The sequence below is a fragment of the Dipodomys merriami genome, unplaced genomic scaffold (genome assembly GCF_024711535.1).
Source record: "Dipodomys merriami isolate MVZ:Mamm:240054 unplaced genomic scaffold, mDipMer1.0.p SCAF_1444, whole genome shotgun sequence".
NCBI classification, from domain to species: Eukaryota; Metazoa; Chordata; class Mammalia; order Rodentia; family Heteromyidae; genus Dipodomys; species Dipodomys merriami.
This window is the reverse complement of record NW_027202765.1, coordinates 38353-57849: the sequence shown is the minus strand read 5'-3', so window position 1 is coordinate 57849 and position 19497 is coordinate 38353. Positions and strand designations below refer to the sequence as shown.

Here is a 19497-nt window from a genome sequence, read left to right as displayed (position 1 = left end):
TCAGCTTTTTTGTGAAATTGTTTTTTCTTTGTTTTACAGGTGAAAAGCCTGCCAATAAATATACTTTCATGACATTCCTTTCTTTAGAAAATGCAAAGCACGTTGTGTTATCTGGCTCTTTATGTATCATCAATATAACTTTTTTTTATAATTTCAAGTACATATTGTCTAAGATCTCACTCATTCTCTTCCAATAGTACCTATGGGAAGGAGAAAATGAAGGATTATTCTGTTACTTTGAGAGTTTCTGTTATTAATAACTGCAATAAATATGAAAATGAAACTCTGAAATTACTTAGAGAGGTAACTTGAAAGTTAAATTTCTACACGCTTATGTTACTCCCTCAACTAAAAAACAAAACTTAAAATAAGTAACATTTTTAGGTGGGTGGCAGTGGCTCATGCCTGAAATCCTAGCTACTCAGGAGCTGAGATCTGAGGATAGTAATTCAAAGCTAGCCCTGGCAGGAAATCCATGACACTCTTACTTCAAATTAACCACCAGAAAACCAGAAGTAGCACTGTGGCTCAAGTGGTAACATGCTAGCCTTGATCTGAAGAGCCAGGGACAGCGCCCAGACCCAGAATTCAAGCCCCTTGACCAAGAAAATTAAAAAGGAAAAAAGGGGGGGAAAGTAATATTTTAACGCTAATGTGCATATATACACAGAATTTGTCTAGAAATAAAACTATAACAGCACCTGGACTGGCAAAAAAAGAGATTAAAGTGAAATTGCCTTCAATAATTCATTTAGACGATCTAAACTGAGGGCAGGCTATTGGAACTCACATCACTAATGGAAGAGGTAGAATTTGAGAGGATCACAGATCAGAACCAGTGTGCAAGGAAAGTAATAAGAGTCTCATATCATCCTAAAGGTTCTCATGTTGGAATGCATTTGTGATCCCCGCTACTTGGCAGACAGAGGTGAGGAACTTAGCCTGTGTTCAGCCCTCAGCAAAATGGATAACCTATGAACAAAGTAAATGAATCGAAAAAGGATTATTCTAATGGTAGAATACTTGTTCAGCAAACAAAATATATAAATTCATACTCATTTCCTAAAAGAGGAAAGGAAAGGGAAGAAAGAAAGAAAGAAAGAAAGAAAGAAAGAAAGAAAGAAAGAAAGAAAGAAAGAAAGAAAGAAAGAAAGAAAGAAAGAAAGAAAGAAAGAAAGAAAGAAAAGAAAAGAAAAGAAAAGAAAAGAAAGAAAAGAAAAGAAAGAAAGGGAGGAAGAAAGAAAGGGAGGAAGAAAGAAAGGGAAAAGGAGAGGTATAAAGAAAAAACTCAACATGTGTTAGATGTTAACAATGACCCTAAATCATTTTAGCTTTAAATGCCTTCATTTAATTCTGGGCAGAGACATTTTGTATCAAGCCTGAAAAAAACCATAGCATACCGCATACAAAACTTGGGTTAAATACAGGTCTGCCCTACACTGTTAACAGAACCCCAAACTAGACTAAGGCATCTAATAGCTGTCTAATTTTTGTTGTCTTTTGTCAATACTGCTTTCTTATCATATTGATTAGTATGAATTCTGTGACCATTATAAAATCACATTTGTAATAAAATTTCCTAGGTGGGAACTTCAAGGATGAGGTGGTGTGGGGTTTCTGGTGGAGCCGTGTCTGGTTCAAGGGAGGAGTTGGTATTGGCACAGCCTCTGTGGTAAAGCAGGGCGGGGCTTTGAGGGTGAAAGCCAGTCTGTGTAAGGCTTTGAGACAGCAGGGAGGGGACAGGAAAGACTAGACTTGTTAGGAGCAGGGTCTCTTGTGGAGTAGGTGGGACTTTAGGATGGAGACTGGCAGGTGGATGGGTTTTCAGTGGAAGAAGGCATGGTCACTGGGGAAGAGGCTGTTTGAGGCAGAGCTTTGAAAAGGAAGAACAAGGCTACAGAGGAAGAGGTTACTTAGAGGAGGGGTTGTGGTGTAGCACTGTGAGCCCTGGTGGGATATGTAGGGTGAGGTTTCCCATAAGACAGGGAAGATAATGAAGGCAAGAGGCTGACAAAAGGTGGGGATTCTGGTGCAGGAATGCAGAGCTATGAGAGAGAGGCTTTTCAAGGTCTGTGAGAGGGCAGAGTGGTGCTAGAAAGAAGTGGGCTAGTAGGGGGCGGGCCTTTGGGAAGTGTGTTAGGGTGGAGGTGGGGTTTCTGGCAGAGCAGGATGTAGTAACAATGTATGGAGGAATTTTTCAGGACCAGAGCTTTGTGAGAGCAGAGATAGGATCCAGTGGACTAGATTAGTTAGGACAGGGTTTCTGGTGTAGCCAGTTACCACTTCGAAAAGAGCAGTGAGTTTGGGTGGGGATTTCAGTGTTGCAAGGCAGGACATTAGACTTGGACAGGGTTTCCAGTGGGGCAAGGTAAACTTCAAAAAGGGATTATGAAGGGACAGGAATTTACAGTTGAGCCTGGTGAGGCTTCCAGAGGGAGGCCAACAGATGCAGTAGTTTGCAGTGGAGCAATGTGGGTGTCGAGAGATGGGATAGTGTGGTGGGGGTTTTCTAGAGCAGGTCAGGGCTTGGAGCCATGGGGTTAATTGGAAGAGGGACTTTGAGAAGGAGTGGAAGGTCTACAAAGGTGTAGAGTAATTATGGGCAGGGTTGAGTAGGGTGTGGATCTGTGGGAGGAGCCAATAAGGGGAGGATTCATCACGGGAACAATGAAGCCATTGAGAGAGTAGATATGGGAGGTAGAGAGGCCCATGGTGGAGCAGGGCTGGCTTTCCAAGCAGGAGATGGGCTGTGTGAGAAGCTTCTGGTCAACTAAGGGGGGGCTACAAGGGCAGTTATAGAGAGGTGGAGGGATTTTGGTGTAGCATGAAGGGAATTGTGGGAAGAGGTAGGTTCAGGGCTGTGCTTGAAAAGTTCGGCTACTTAGACTAGTTATGGATCGAGTTTCTGATGAAACCAGGAGGGGTCGAGGGAGAAGTTTGGTTGGGAGTGGGGTATGAAAGGGACGGGAGGAGCTTGGAAGTAATAGAATATGGGAGTAATGGGACTCTGAGGGAATAGAGTAGTTAGGGACAGGGTATCTGGTGGATGAAGTTAGGAGTAGAGGGAGGAGCCCAATGTAGGCGGGGTTCTTGGTGCAGCAAGGTGGATCTTAGGAGGAGATATGGATGTGGCTTGGTTTCTGGTGGTGCAGAGCAGGGATTCCAGGAAGGGGTGGAGTGGAAGAAGGATTTCCCTGTAGCAGAGGAGGACTTTCAGGAAGGATTCTGGTTGCAGTCAGGCCTTTGAAAATTTATAGCAGGACTACCAGGGGGTAGGTTAGTTAAAGTTTGGCTTTTTAAGTACCAGGCTGACTGGAAGTGGGTTTCCAGTGGTTCCAGTCAAGTTTTATGGGAAGGGGAGATAGGAAAGGGACAAGACTTAGTGAAGAGTGGGGCTACAAAAAATAAACAATTACTCTAATAGGAACACCATTTTCAGTCAGTGTAGAATTATATTACTTTTATGTATGCGAGAGATATTGGAGAAAGTAAGCAAGTAATAATTCTTTCCTATTGAATTTTTTTTTAAATTCCTGTTGAGTGAAAATAAAACCACAGGTCACATCAGGCTCAGAGGCCCACAGTAGACCAAGAAATATGAAGCACTGGGCTGTATTCCCCAGCACAACCTTTAAGGATTACAAAAAAAAATTAAAATATCTCACTTGGTCATAATGGATATTCTATTATCTTAAAATTGTGAATGAAGGGCTGAGAAGGTGACTCAGTGGTAGAGCGCTTGCCTTGCATGCTCGAGGCCCTGGGTTCAATTCCTCAGCACCACATAAGCAAAAAGAAAAAAAAAGCCGGAAGTGTTGCTGTGGCTCAAGTGATAGAGCGCTAGCCTTGAGCTGAAGAGCTGAGGGACAACGCCCAGGCCCAGAGTTCAGGCCCCACGACCGGACCCAAAAAAAAAAATTGTGAATGAATAGAACTTTTACTCTGACCGTTTTAGAAATCCTAAAACTAAGTAAGTGATAATGTTTTAAATTTATATAATATGGGAAGTATATTAAAATAATTAGGAAAATATAAAATTGTACACAGAATATTTGTTGTCCAGCATCAATTTTAATCTAAAAGAATTTAAAACCAGAAAATTGCCATATAGTGAGATTGCAGCATGGTTTCTTTTCAGTCATCAAAATGGTGACTTAAGGAATGTGTCTTCATCATTGGATGCATCGATGTTAAAACATATTTTAAAATGTGAAGCACTATACAGACCCTGAAGAAACTCAGAGGGATCTGTGAAATGAGGTTGGAATAAAATTAATGAATAGTTACAGTAAGAATTGATCTTCACTAGGCACATAAATATTTTCCAGAAGAAAAGACTACATTGAAAAATAAACAAAACAGTGAAAAGGAAGCAGGCAGGCAGACCTTGAAATACACATTATCCAATGAAGAATATCTAGTGAAGCATGATTGCAATAATCTTTTACCTAAGTTACAGTACTGATCTATGTTCTTCCCTAATGCCAAGTAACAAAGCCATGAAAATGCAGTAATAATTTTAAGACATTAGACTTTACAGAAGGAATTCAATGAATGTATTTCTAGAAAGTAAAGATAGATGTCTGAGATAAAGAGTAAAGCAAACATCCCCAATTCTTAGCCCTTCGAGGTCAGAGGGGTACAAGCCGAAGCACAAGGAGAATGGACAGAAGTATAGTAATGCATACCAGTAGTTCCCAAGATGCAATGATGAATATAATAGGGGAGAAAATCAACATGACCATCACAAGACTTAGCACTGGAGAATAGAGAAAAGAACAGTGAAAATCCATGGAGAATCACAAAGAATGCCCTTGCATATTTGACAGAAGTGTGCATTGTATGGCATTGAGGTCTAAAATATGTGTAGGTATTATAGGAAACTATTTGTGCTCATATGGTGCCTCAAGTAGTGATAAACTTATGATTTACAGGACATTGAGTAATAATAAAGGCCCTGTTTCAGTAGTTTAGAGTTAAACCTTGATAAATTCTGTTTTTAAACACCTAACACCCTATAAAACCAAGACAAGAAGAGTTCAAAAAATCAAATCACATAATGTGTATGCAAAAGGATTACATTATTAAGGTAATCTTTAAACAACACACAATTTTATGTGACTAGTCCTGATTATAAATGATTTGTTTTCCATACAGATTTTAGATGCACAAAAACAACAAAAACAAAACAAAACAAAACGAAGAAATGACACTTGGCAATAGAGCTAGATGCCAGTATCTCATCTCATGAGGCTGAGATTGTAAGACCATGGTTCACAGATGGCTGGGGTAGCAATCCACGAGACATTTATGTTCAATTGTTCAATCAAACACATAGTGAAACCTTGGTTAAAATAGTACAGATTCAGTCAGACATGAGTGAAAAAAAACAAGCAAGATTTTGAGGCTCTGAGTCAGTTTCATTGCTGCACACACGTGCACACACGTGCACACACACACGTGCACACACACACAAACACACACAGCGAATATTAAGAGTGTAAAAAATGAACCTATCTTACAGGACTATCCTAAGTATATATTAATTAATAAAAATGAGGGAAACCATAGAGCCTATGTTTCTTTGAGTCTGGCTTCCTTCACATAATGATTTTTTTCCAAGTCTTTCCATTTTCTTAAGAAAGGAGCTATGTCATTCTTTCTCATACAAGCATGAAATTCCATTGTTTATATATACCACATTTTCCTGATCCATTCATCTACTGAGGGGCATCTGGACTGGTTCCATATCTTAGATATGGTAATAATGCTGCCAAAAACATACTTGTGCTGGTAGTTTTAGTGTTTTATTTTTTGGAGTCCGGTCGTGGGTCTTGAACTATGGACATGGACGCTGTCCTTCAGCTCTTCAGCTCAAGTTTAGCACTCTACCACTTGAGCCACAGCGCCACTTCCGGGTTTTTTCTTTTTGCTTATGTGGTACTGAAGAATTGAACCAGGGACTCTTGCATGCCAACACTACCACTGAGCCACCTTCCCTGCCTGAGAGAAGATATTTTAACTTATTTTCTACACGTGAATTAATATTAAGCAAAGCTATTTAAAATAATTACTTTTTTACTCTTTAGAGGATGAGTATATTACTCTTGGATATCTTTGAGGAAAAGAGTTTAGACTCATTTCAACTGATGCTTTGCATTGAAATTACAGGCTAAACTGTCTTCTTCATTAAACAAAAGCTTCAGTTCTTTCATATTAGAATTATAAAATCATAATACCTGAATGGTGATTTGTTTTCCTTTGCTATTTTCAATTCTATTTTTCATCCATTAGCTATCTAGAGATAATTTCGACAAATGCCCATGAATGGGAATGCTGGCTCTAGAGCTATGTACATTTGACCATACAAAATGATGCTAATTGAAATGGACTCCAAGACATGGAAACAACAATTACTTTTTTTTTCAGATATCAACCTTGATGTCGGTAAAGAAGTGTAACTAGATGTGATTTTATTTCATTTGTCTTTGATTTATCTCTGGACATCTCTGTCTTGATTCTGGTACCTTCCATCTTGTATATACATTATCTGATTTGGAGAAGGAAAGGGAAATAACATAATGATGAAAGAAGTGACCCATTGCAACAATGATATTCACAAGACAATATACCGGCAATGAACTTTACAACTTTGGGGTGGGGGGTATGGTTGAGGTGGGAAAGGATAGGAGAACAACAATGGAGTGGGTAACAATATACATCAAGGAATGTACCTTACTCATGTAACTGTAACCACTCTGTACAGTACCTTTAAATAAAATAAAATTTAAAAAAGTGAACCTACCCTAGAAAAAAATATCCCTTTCAAAATAACCCATCTGTAATAGTACTTGTGAGGGATTCTAGAGTCAAACTGTTATACCTGGAAAGGGATATATTGGGAAGCCATCTCAAACAGTAATCAAAAGGCTGAGAGCTGTGCTCTGGAAAGGTCAAACAGTTAAGGGAAGACAGGGGTATGGGTTATTACCTCAAAAGTATTTAAGTTAGAGCTGTTGGACACTAAAAGTTTAAGACTTTGGAAACAAGATGGATGTCTGTGCTATGGTTGTAATGATTATTGCTCCCTTCTGCTCCTTAATAATAAGGGATTCAATTATCACTATGTATACAAACAATACCTCAGTTAATAATTGTAACCACCAACTAGATTGATGCCTCAGTTTGCGGACATACCTGTAGCCACTCATTACCCCACCCTGTAGTAGAATGAATATAAAGCATTTAAAACAGGATTTGGGGATCCAGAAGCTGGCAATGAGGCTTTGGGTCCTCTGGTATCTTCTTTCCTATCACTTCCTGTGATTTCTCAGTTCTTTGGCCAGGTATCCCATCATCTTTGCTGTTTCATGGCTGTGGTTAGTGACAGTACTGATATTCGGAACACCTCAAAACAAACTATGGAAAACACTTCCTCAGAGAAGATTCACAAATGTATAGGAGCACCTGGAAAGAAACCTAAAATCAGCAGTCATTCTGTGATCCTCTAACAAGAAAATATAATTCTGGTGTACCTTTACTTCGGATATATATAAGAGATGGACAATTGTCCCTTTTGTACATTTGGTATTTGGTATTGCATAAATTTTCAGAAACACATATACATTGTGAAATAATGTTATTTATTTCATAGGTCACAAACCTGGTCACTGGAGTGATGACCCAAATGTCTTATCTCAGTTGCCTGATTCAGACTTAGATGAGTGTGAATTGCATAATTGTGAACATTTTTCCATGAAACTTAACAACACAGGTCACTCCATACCTCTAAAGATTTTACATATATTATAGTAATACACACCTAAACTGGTCAGCACTCACAGCACATCGGTGTGTTATAATTGTCTTCAGATCAGAAATATTCTAGAGTTTAAAGTAGAATGATGGGCTGTACATTTTCAATGGAAGAGTGATGATCACCCCCTGCAATTATTCTCAGTGGAAAATCCTTCCTATACATTTTACTGACTTAGCTTCTGCTCTGTGCTTTACCATTATCAGGGAGGGTCACATTGTATAGAGCTACAATACTGCAGCAACCTTAGCTGTCTTTGAATTTTACCTCTAATCTTAATACCAAGGTCAACTCCGAAACTCTAATCACATCATTAGTGGACACCTGAACTTTCCAAGCTTGGTGAAAAATTCAGATATCATTGCTCATTGCCAGTGTTAAAGATCTCACTCTATAAGATTTATTGTGTTTCTTCTTGTATTTCCAACACTGCCTTAGATGTTGGTTTTTGATATAGAGCTTTTAGTTTGCATTTGATTTATGGAAGTGTTAGTAATGCCAGTTGAACTGCATATATTATAATGTAAGTAATTTGATGTTTTGACATATGAATTTAATTTTGGCAATTGAGGAAGTCAATGCACATCACTCACAAAAGTTTCTTTATATGTACTGGTATTGCTTTATTGTGAACTTCCTAAAAGCCAGTCATAGGAGCACATGTCCTAATCCCATCACTTCTGTCACTGAGATGAGTCTTGAAATGTCCAGACGACTTGGCACTTCATAGTGAGAAAGTTTCTACAATGAAGGGTGAGAGAATAGAAAAAAGAGCAAATGAATCTTCCAACTGTTTTGTTACATGTTCTTTACACTTAGCCATTAAGACACCATAATAGTATTTTTATAACTTCTTACCTACTTTTTTCCTGTTCTGAGATGTTTTATTTATGGATCTCTAAGAAATCATATAAGAATCATAAAATAAATCTATAAATCATATAAGAAATGTTAAAAAATAGTTTGTTAGGGATATATAACCTAAAAGGAATAATTTCAGGAAAGTATTAAGCACATAAAATGTAATGCACACCTAAAATTGTCTCTTTATTTAAAACTTCAGCAGTTTTAGTTTATTTATTCTAATAACAAAGATTATAAATTGTTACAATAGTATTCCAAATGCAACACAGAACTAGAAAAATGAAGGGTAGCACTAAAGAATGCTACTGCTACTACTAATCGTGTAAGAATAAAATTTAGGCAAAACTCCTTCAGACTAAAAGCCACAGGACAGCCCCAACATTACTTTGTTTCATATGAAGACAAGACCTTTTTTTGTAAAGATAAGTTTTCACAGATATTAACAGCAGTTGGGTATATATTTCTTAAGGCCTTCAGGAAGGATTCTCTGACAATGTTGATGGAAGCTGACTTCTTTGGGACCTACTACACAGTGTGCAGTCACCATTCCAAGCACTGCACCTGCATTAGGGTAATTTTCGTGCTCAAGATAGTTCTTCCAGTTAGGAAATGAATTAACTATTTTATTAAAAACAGAAGTAGGCAACAAGGCCAAACAAATTTCCCAAGTACCAAATACGGATCAGCTGCAGAACCATAATTCAAATCCAGGTTTCCACCAGGCATATCTGAGGATATTCTGTAGGTTTCACATTCATTACCTTTCAAGATGTATGGAGCAGATGAACCCACAATATCTTCCTAATTATGGTTATAATGGCAATAACATTGCTACAGAATATACACATTTTTAAATTAAAAGGGTGTGGGTAATGACATTGTAGGTGATCTTTATACCAAATAAAGACTGAACCAAAAAGAAAAGTAAGGGGCTGGGAAGGTGGCTCAGTGATAGAGCGCTTGCCTTGAATGCATGAGGTCCTGGGATCAATTCCTCAGCACCACATAAGCAAAAAGAACAAAGTTGAAAGTGGTGCTGTGGCTCAAGTGGTAGAGCACTATCCTGGAGTTGAAGAGCTGAGGGACAGCACCCATGCCCAGAGTTCAGGCCCCACGACCGGACCCCCCCCCTAAACAAAATAAAAATAAAAGAACCTAGGCCGCAAATTTTAGTCATAGTACTAGCACTCATATAACATATATATATATATATATATGTGTGTGTGTGTGTGTGTGTGTGTTTGTGTGTGTGTGTGTGTGTGTGTGTGTGTGTGTGTGTGTGTGTATACACATATATATGCTTCCTAAAATATACAGTGAGTTAATTTGTCGAACCTGGTCATAGATTAAACATGAGGTGTGAAAAAGTATGTAAGTCTGAAATGACTCCAAGGTATTTTGAGAAGACAGCTGGGAGAGTTATCACTTAATCAAATAGTAATGAGGGATTGGTTTGTAGATAGAGATCAAAGCTCACTTTGGGATATTTTGAGTTTGTTAAAATCAGTTGTTAGGAGTTGTCAGTAGACAGGATGCTATTAAGGACTTGAATTAAAGTAAACAGAGATGGAGAAAAACTACAGAAATAATTACTGTACTCAGTGGTAAAAAAAAAAAACATGAGAAGGAATATTACAGAGCTAAGCCCAGGGATACCCAAATATGTAAAACATGACAAATGAAGAAAAACAGTAATAAGTATGTAATGCAGACTTATATGGGTAGGTATTTTTAATGTTTAAGGGCTATGAAGTGATTGTGTGAAGACCTAAAATTTAAGAAATTCGTAAGTTCAACTATCCTTTGGGTCAACCATAGCTGATAGTTTAAGTAAAACGGAGCCACAATAGTGTGTCTTGATTTACCAAAGTGAAAATAGGTCAATATTTGGAAAGCCAATTTTTGGACATGTCGTTGGAGTGGCAATTACTGCAGTTTGTTCAACTGTCAGTAGAAAGCTACAGGTTTAGCACAATGATAGAAATCTTTCAGAGATCTGGTAGATTTTCCCTCTGACTTCAATTTCCCTTTTTTTCTGAGAGCTAAAATATCACTACTGGAAACCTGTCCAAATTGTGCCTTTGGCAAGTTAACAGATAGTCAGTCTATCACATGCCCAAATAAAAGAGAATTGGAACAGGTTTACATTGAGCACTCACAGTAGACGGGTCTCTGGACTTTCTCAGGAAAAGCCTTCTGCCATTGTGGGATGGATAGGGCTGGATAACATGCAAAATAGACACCATAGATTGAAAGTATTCTGCTAAGTTACCACGTGAGATAACGGAAGGTTTAACTGCATTGTATTGACTTTTATGAATCAGTTAATCAGATTCTTCATGCCATATGATTTTACTAGACTGTAAAATGCATGCTTATTGCATTTCCTTTGTATAACATATAGTATGTTTTGAAATTTGGTATAAAACATTTGTCTTTTCATTTATTTATTTTTAATATGTATTACTCTAGTTTTCAAGAGTAGGGAAATGTCCTGGAACTTTGTAAATTGATGTCATATGTAATTTATTTTTTTTAATTCTTATTTATTGTCTATTGTAGCCCCCGGCTATATGTAATTTAAACTGTAGTTTTCTTCAAGTGTATCATCCTATGCTGAAGTTTTTTTCTTACAAGCTTTCTAATAAATATGTAGTATATTCAATTTTGAAAAGTACTGCTGTACCTCCCGCTTATTTGTGGCATTTCTGAAATCCAAGTTCCTCTGTGTGTCAGGGTGGATACTTTTGCTTGTAACAGTTTTGTTATTGAATACATAGCATCTGACTACTTAGGGAACAAAAGATGTGAAGTTACAGTATCCCAATAAAGAACTTCCAGGACAATTCAAGGGCAACTCATGTACTCTCTATGTAGGTGAATAAGAGCAAAGAAAAAAAGTCTTATACATGAAAGTGACTGGGAGTGTGTGCACATAGTTATTCACTTATTTATCTGTTGTTATAGTTTTATATATTCAATATTATTCAGAGAATCACACCAAGTGTGCCATCACAGGACAGAGAGTTAGACAAGAGGGGGGAAGCCAAGGCAAAAAGACACATCTGAGCGCCTGCCAGCCACCGCGGCGGCGGCGGCGGCTGCAGGGTCGCGGCACAGCTGGGGCCATAACTGAGCGCTCACACAGAGAGTCGGGGACTAAGGAGCCAGACACAGCAGGCGAGCGGATTCTACTCAACACCAGCAAGAAATGACAAGGAGCGGACAACTTCATCCTGCAGTTCCCAGACCAGAGACGACCCAGGATCCAAGACTCCATGTGAGTAGAAGCCCGATATCCTCACTCCTTCTCAGGGAGCGGAGGAGGGAAGGCCACCCCTCCCCCCCCAGCACCGGAGATCTCCGTCTTGGATACCGACAAAGCTCGGAGGAGCTGCCAGCTCCAACCCAGGCCTTGGAATAAAACGAGTCATTTAGCAGGTCACAAGAACTTAACGGCGGCGAAGTGACCTGCCAGACTCGGCTCCATCCAGGGAAAAGTCACCTAGCTCAGGCACCAGCCATTGGAGTGGCATTCCTCACTGGCTAACCAGAGCCAGAGGCTGCCTCTCCCTCTAGCAGCCTCAACAATCAATTGAAAAACAGAAACCCTGAGAACGGCTCCAGGCGGGGCTCTGTTAGTTTTGTTTTTTTTTTCACAAAATATCCCCAGGAAAATGCTACTGATTGTTGAAAGACCTCAACTCTACCCAGAACCTAGCCTTACCACTGCATCCCCCTCTTTTGTGATTCTCAAAGCAGATCACCCTTCCATTAAACTAATCGGGGAGGGGCATCTCAAAATCTTGGGTAAAGCAGAGCATTTTTCTGCCTGTTCGAACAAACTGACTTAAGAAACCAGTCAAGCCACATGACTTCAAGCTGACCAGAGACTCAAACAAGAGGCTGTTTACAGACAAAGGGGAGATACAGGATTCTTCCCACCCCTCCGAAAAAATCAAAAAAAAAATCAAAGAACTTTTTTTTTCTTCTCTTCCTCTTCTTTTCTTTTCTTTTTTTTCTCTTTTTTTTCTTTTTTTTGGTACCTTTTATATATATAATTTTTTTTCCTTTTCTAAAAATTTTATTAATCTTTAATTTTTGCCTTTTTTTGAAAAAATAATTATTTTCCGGTAACTTTTTTTTCCTCTTATAATTTTTATTTTAGGAATACATGAATGTGCGTTTTCCTTTCTTTTCTTGTCTTCTTTCTCTTTTTCTTTCTTTCTTAACTATCTTTTTGTTTTTTTTGTCTAGCTCTACTGAACTTCTGATCTTTTTTCTCCCTTTCTAATCCTTTTCACCTTTTCCTCTCTTTTGATCTTCTGTATGTGACTTAACTATTGTCCTGCACATCCTCAGATAAACCCATAGTTGACTATTACACCCTATCCCCCATTGTGTACACACTTAATCCAAAAATTTATTACTCAATTCAAAACCTCTGAGACTTAAATTCCTTAATAGCAGTTCTACCTCTTTATACCTATATAATATTTTAAGCATTTTCTTAAGTTTTGCACTTCTCCTCTATGTCCCTACCCTTCTATTAATATACTCACATTCCTCTCTAAATAGATGGTCTTTTAATCTCCATAATAATATTAATTTTTACGTTTCTATTTTTTTCTGGTCTCTTTTCATTTCCCTTTCACTTTCTTCCTTTTCTCTCTCTCTCTACTTCCATCCTACCCAACCTATTTCCTGCATTGAGATTAGGACATAGTTAACTCTCCCTGTGCCTCCCCACACCAATCTATTCCTATTTTTTACCCACATCTCTCCCTAAACCTAAAAATTTTTGGTTTTCCAAATTCTTTTCTGCAGTTTGAAACCCATTAACATATAGTTGTTTGATGTTGAATAGATGTATCTGTTGAACTAGAATGTATCTGTAGACTATTGACTGTATAAATGCAAACGTTGGTTGATGGTTGCCTTAAGATAGTGTTCTAGAACAAAACTGGTGCTATTTTCATCTCAAATGGGCAGAGTAAGCCAGAAAAACAAGAAAAATGGCAAATCCGGGTATCTCAATTCCCAATCTTGATAATCAGGGGTCAGAACAGATAATGAACAACCCAGAAGAGAGTTCCCAAATAGCGCCACAAACACTGGTGGCAAACATGATAAATGAGAATTTTGACAACTTGCAAAGGACCTTGTATGAGCGTGAAAAGGGAGAGAGAGGAGGCATCCCAAAAGTTTATACAGGAATATCATAAGCGTGAGGAAGCTACTCAAAAACTGATACAGGATTTGCGTAAACAACTTGAGAATACTCAAAGAGAAAGGGAGGAATGGCATGAGCAGGCTGAGAACACTCAAAGAGAACTGCAGGAATCCCCCGAATGGGAAGAAAGGGAACTGCAGGAATCCCACAGACGGGAGGAAGCTAATCAAATAGTAATTCAGGAATTGAGAGACCAGGTAGAGAATACACAAATATCACTAAAGACATTCATGGAATCCATTAACAAAGAGCTGAAGGAAGTCAGGGAGACCACAAAGGGAATGCTGAATGGAACCCAAGAGAAGGAATGGGAGTCCAAAGAAACCATAACCAATCAACTAAGTGATTTGAGAACAAACACTGAACACCAAATTAAGGAAGTAATGAAATTCCTACAAGACCTAAAACAGAGCTTCAACAAAGAACTTGAAGCCATCAAAGCTGACCAATTAGAAGGAAAAGAGATAAAAAACAAAGTAGAGAGTCTTGACAGCAGGTTAGACCATGCAGAAGATCGAATCTCAGGGATTGAAGACAGCCTAGATATTATAGAGAAAGAACATACAACCATCCAAGACAAGTCCAAGAAATATAGATCTATCCAACACCTGGAAGACACCATCAGAAGGCCTAATCTAAGGATAATGTGTGTAGAGGAGCACCTAGAAACAGAAGTTAATTGTCTAGGAAATTTATTTAACAGGATCCTAGCAGAGAACTTCCCAAACATACAAAAATATAGGCCTATTCAGATACAAGAAGCTTTTAGAACCCCAAATAGACCAGACCAGAATAGGACATCACACAGTCACATTATAATCCACACAGGATCAACTCAGACCAAGGAAAAGATCCTTAAAACTGTCAAGGAGAAAAGGGTAATCACCTATAAAGGGAAACCAATTAGAATCACCTCAGATTTCTCAGCAGAGACAATCAAAGCAAGAAGAGCCTGGAATGACATATGCCATGCCCTAAAAACAAACAATTATAAACCAAGAATACTGTACCCAGCTAAACTCTCCTTCATAACTGAAGGCCAAATAAGAGCCTTCCATAGCAAAGAAATATTGAAACAATACATCTCCACCAAACCAGCCCTACAAATGATTCTTAAAGATGTCCTACACATAGAAAACCAACAAGACCGCAACAAAGGCCAAGAAACTGCACCCAAACTGAGAATCCAAGAACCATAGGAAGAACCCAGTTTTCGCAGCCCCCAAGAAGGTGGATAACATGGCAGACACTCCCAAATAGCTCTCAGTCCTATCTCTTAACGTTAACGGACTGAACTCTCCAATTAAGCGACATAGACTGTCTAGTTGGATTAAAAAACAAGACCCTTCTATCTGCTGCCTGCAGGAGTCACATCTTGCCCGTAAAAACAAACACATTTTCAAAGTTAAAGGCTGAAACAAAATCTACCAAGCAAACGGCCCCCATTAACAGGCGGGAGTTGCAATCCTAATATCAGATAAAATAGACTTCAAATTAAAATTCGTGAGAAGAGATAAAGAAGGTCACTACATACTAATTAAAGGATCTCTCCTTCAGGAGGATATTACAATTCTAAATATCTATTCGCCAAACAATGGAGCACCCAAATTTATCAAAGAAACACTAGTTTCCCTCAAATCCCATATAGATCGAAAGACATTAATTGTTGGGGATTTTAACACACCATTCTCCCCACTAGATAGATCAACTCGGCAAAAACTCAACAGAGAAACCGCAGATCTAAACAGCTGCATAGATCAACTAGACTTAACAGACATCTACCGAACATTTCACCCAGCAGCATCAGAATACACGTTTTTCTCAGCAGTACATGGAACGTTTTCCAAAATACACCACAATTTAGGCCACAAACCAATCTTGTCTAAATTCAGAAACATTGAAGTTATACCTTGCATTCTCTCTGACCACAAGGGAATAAAATTAGAACTCAACACCAAAAGCCACCAAAGAAAGTCCGGTATATCATAGAGGCTGAACAACACACTGCTGAATCAAGAGTGGGTCTTGGAAGAGATTAAAAAGGAAATTCAAATGTTCATGCTTTTCAACAAAAATGAACACACAAATTACCAGCTCCTCTGGGACATAGCAAAGGCAGTACTCAGAGGTAAGTTTATAGCTCTGAGCTCCTACATCAACAAATTGGATAGATCTGAAACTAGCAATTTAATGACACAACTAAACCTCCTTGAAAAAGAGCAGCAAGATAAACCTTAATCCAGTAGACATAAAGAAATAATCAAAATTAAATCAGAATTAAATGAATTAGAATCCAAAAAAACTATAGAAACAATCAACAAAACAAAGAGTTCGTTCTTCGAAAAAATTAACAAAATTTACAGATCCTTAGCAAATCTTATCAGAAAAAGGAGAGAACACACTCAAATTATTAAACTCAGAGATGAGAATGGAAACATCACCACGGAAACAACCAAGATTTAGAACATTATAAGGGAATACTTCTCAAAACTTTATGTTAATAAGTATGGGAACTTTACAGAAATGGAACTTTTCCTAGCAAATATTGACATGCCAAAACTAAACCAAGATGAGTTATACCAGCTCAACAGGCCCATATCAAGCATTGAAATAGAAACAGCAATAAGAGACCTCCCAGCTAAGAAAAGTCCAGGACCAGATGTTTTTATAGTGGAATTTTACAAGGCCTTCAAAGCAGAGCTCACACCAATACTCCTCAAACTCTTCAATGAAATTGATAGAGAAAGCTCACTACCGAACACATTCTATGAAGCCATCACAACACTCATCCTAAAACCAGGCAGGGAATCATCAAAAAAAGAGAACTATAGACCCATTTCATTGATGAACATTGATGCAAAACTTCTCAGCAAAATTTTGTCCAATCGACTTCAACAATTCATCCAAAAAATCATACACCATGATCAAACAGGATTCATTTCAGGGATACAAATCAGGTTCAATATACGCAAATCAATTAATATTATTCATCACATCAACAGGAGCAAGAATAAGAACCACATGGTTATTTCAATAGATGCAGAAAAAGCATTCGACAAGATCCAACACACCTTTATGATGAAGGTTTTGGAAAAATTAGGAATCCCTGGAACATTCCTCAACACAATAAAGGCTCTATATGACAAACCTACAGCTAGCATTATACTCAATGTTGAAAAATTAAAGCCATTTCTTCTTAACTCAGGAACAAGACAAGGATGCCCACTCTCTCCACTTCTCTTCAATCTAATATTAGAATATCTAGCTACAGCAATAAGACAAGATGCAGACATAAAGGGGATCCAAATAGGGAAAGAAGAAATAAAACTCTCACTCTTTGCAGATGACATTATATTGTATTTAAGAATCCCATAGACTCCACTCCCAAATTATTCAAGCTGATTCAAAACCTTGGCAAAGTAGCAGGTTATAAAATTAACCCCCCAAAATCAATGGCTTTTCTGTATGCCAACAATGAGAAAAGTGTGGCTGAAATTAGGAAAACATCCACATTCGTAATAGACCCACAAAAAATAAAATATCTAGCAATTAACTTAACTAAAGAAGTGAAGGACCTCTATGATGAAAACTTTAAAATCTTAAAAAAGGAAATCAACACAGAACTTAAAAAATTGCAAAATCTCCCATGCTCCTGGATTGGAAAGATTAACATTGTGAAAATGGCAATTCTTCCCAAGGGTATCTACAAATTCAACCTGAGACCTATCAAAATTCCACCCTCATTCTTCAAGGAAATAGAAGAGGCAATCCAAAAATTCATATGGAAAAATAAAAGACCCCGAATTGCAAAAACGCTCCTCAACGGAAAAACACTGCTGGAGGACTATCAATACCAAATTTCAAACTCTACTATAAAGCCATAGTAATCAAAACAGCTTGGTATTGGCATAAGAACAGACCTCAGGACCAATGGAATAGAATTGAAAACCCAGAAATGAACCTACAGACCTACAGCAATCTAATCTTCGATAAGGGAGCTAAAACAATAGAATGGAAGAAAGACAACCTCTTCAGTAAATGGTGCTGGCAAAATTGGTTAACTACATGTAGAAAACTTAAGCTAGATCCTTATATATCACCCTGCACCAGAATCAACTCCAAATGGATCAAAGACCTTGAAGTCAAAGCAGACACTCTGAAAACATTACAGGATGGAATAGGAGAAACCCTAGGTCTCCTTGGCTCAGGCCGAAATTTTCTGAATAGAGACCCGGAAACACAACAAATCAAAGAAAGGTTGGACAAATGGGATTGCATAAAGTTGCAGAGCTTCTGCAGGGCAAATGTCATAGCTAGAAAGATCAATAGAAAACCCACGGATTGGGAGAAGATCTTTACTAGCCATACAACGGACAAGGGTATCATATCTAAAATATACTTGGAATTCAAAATATTAAACCCCCCAACAACAAATCCTCAAAGAAACAACTGCCCAATAAATAAGTGGGAGAAAGACTTGAAGAGAAACTTCTCTGAAGAAGAAAGAAGGATGGGCAATAGACACATGAAGAAATGTTCAACATTGCTAGCCATAAAAGAAATGCAAATCAAAACAACATTGAGATATCACCACACTCCAGTTAGAACGGCAAAAATCAAGAACTCTAACAACAACAGATGCTGGAGGGTATGTGGACAGAAAGGAACTTTACTTCATTGTTGGTGGGAATGTAAACTTGTTCAACCACTTTGGAAAGCAGGATGGAGTTTCCTCAAAAGACTTCACGTAGAACTCCCCTATGACCCAGCAATCCCACTTTTGGGCATTTACCGAAATGTTTACAAAGAAGACCACACTAAAGCTACCAGCACAAATATGTTTATTGCAGCTTTATTTAACATAGCTATGATATGGAACCAACCCAGATGCCCCTCAGTAGACGAATGGATCAAGAAAATGTGGTATATATACACAATGGAATTCTATGCCTCCATCAGAAAGAATGACATTGCCCCATTTTTTAGGAAATGGAAAAACTTGGAAAAAATTATATTAAGTGAGTAAGCCAGGCCCAAAGTAACATACGTCCCATGGTTTCCCTTATTTGTAATATCTAGTATACGTATGAGTCAAGCGGAAAAGGTCGGATAATGTGATGTCAGGAAAATGAACACTTAGATGTATATTTTAATGTTTTTTTCTTTCATGCATGTGTTTCTAATGCATTTATAAGATTATCTCTTTGCTATATTTGATGTCAGTATAACTTGTGGAGGAGATGGGGAAAAACCAGTTGTTTAAGCATGCAGGTGGACCTGTTGCAACAATGAGAATTACAAGTTGTCATGTCCAAAATGAGCTTTACAATGTTGGTGTGGTGGGGGTGGGGGAAGGATACGGCTGGGTATTGTGAGGGGAGGGTGGAGGCTGGGAAGTGATGTGAAGGGTAAACAAAGATGAGGCTGCAGTGCTTGGTAAGAAATGTACGCATTATGCTGTCCATGCAATTCTAACCCCTCTGTACAGTATGTTCACAAATAAAATAAAATAAAATTAAAAAAAAAAGAATGAAACCTGGTATTGTTCTCTGGTAGAGAAATAACTCGGAGATTAGAACATTTT

General features: G+C 38.1%; 1 long non-coding RNA gene across 1 annotated transcript in view; it reads right to left on the bottom strand.

Annotated features, from left to right (window-relative positions):
- Positions 1-8414: 8414 nt before the first annotated feature.
- LOC138826593 (uncharacterized) overlaps positions 8415-19497 on the bottom strand; it is a 47475-nt gene continuing 36392 nt past the window's right edge. The window contains exon 2 of the long non-coding RNA XR_011371762.1: positions 8415-8557. This is a non-coding gene — a long non-coding RNA (uncharacterized lncRNA). The remainder of the gene's footprint in view (positions 8558-19497) is intronic.